Genomic DNA, 948 nt, shown 5'->3' on the forward strand with positions numbered 1-948 from the left:
AATCCTTGCATGACACATGTTAAAGGCCCATCTGCCCACCCTACTCTCACTAGACCACTCACTCCTAGTGCAACCTACTCAATGGGAGTTCTTTTTGTGTGGAAAACAATTGGAGGTGCCACTAAAGTAGCACCTCACACACTAGTGTGGGAATCACACCAGTGTGCAAGGCCACGAGTTCCTACCAGCACCCACTACTAGCATCACACCTTGCAAGCATGGAAAGAGCCTCTTAGCTTAATTGTTTACAACTTACAAATTTCGGGACCATTACCTTATTTTAATTTTTCATGGGCAGGGAGCCTAGTAACTAGGAGACATGCTAATCTTCTCTGTATCATTCCCATTTTATTAGATGTCTCTAAAAGGAGATGTGGTGGATTCTTGTAAGGTAAAGTTCCAGCATTATCCATTTATTTACCCTATTTCTCCAAGCAGACAAAGCATATGAAAATTCCAACAAATTCACCTACAAATTTGGATGTAGACTCAGTATCTATTTCCACAAATATATTTGAGGTTTGGGTGATGTTAAGAGTCAAACTAGGGAGGAGAGAAATGTGGAGGCATTTGAGTCAATATGCTACTTTGATTTTCATACAAGAAAATTGAAACTTAGGAAATGGAGTTGCAAATCCAAAGAACACAAACATTCCCACGAGTGCTTCATTGTGTATAGCCTGCTTCTCTGCTACATCATGGGAATGCCCTCTAGAATGTCTAAGGGTACATAATATTTTGGCAAACGAGCTAACCTAGAACATGTTGAATGATAAGAAATGACATGTGGTGGATCCTTGTAAAATCTCAAAGGGGACATAAAACTTTTGGCAAGTATTCATATTTGGTTGACTAGAACATGTCCATCAATTACTAGATGAGATAGGAATGATAAGCCTATAGGTTTCCACTTCTTGAACTTGTCTTTCCACCTTCATCATCCTAAAG

General features: G+C 39.5%; 1 pseudogene; it reads right to left on the bottom strand.

The window, feature by feature from the left end:
* Positions 1-312: 312 nt before the first annotated feature.
* Positions 313-373, bottom strand: LOC147900485 (U6 spliceosomal RNA; annotated as a pseudogene).
* Positions 374-948: the final 575 nt, after the last annotated feature.

Source organism: Dipteris shenzhenensis, chromosome 7 (genome assembly GCF_047967505.1).
Source record: "Dipteris shenzhenensis isolate YYH24624 ecotype China chromosome 7, Dip_SZ_1.0, whole genome shotgun sequence".
NCBI classification, from domain to species: domain Eukaryota; kingdom Viridiplantae; phylum Streptophyta; class Polypodiopsida; order Gleicheniales; family Dipteridaceae; genus Dipteris; species Dipteris shenzhenensis.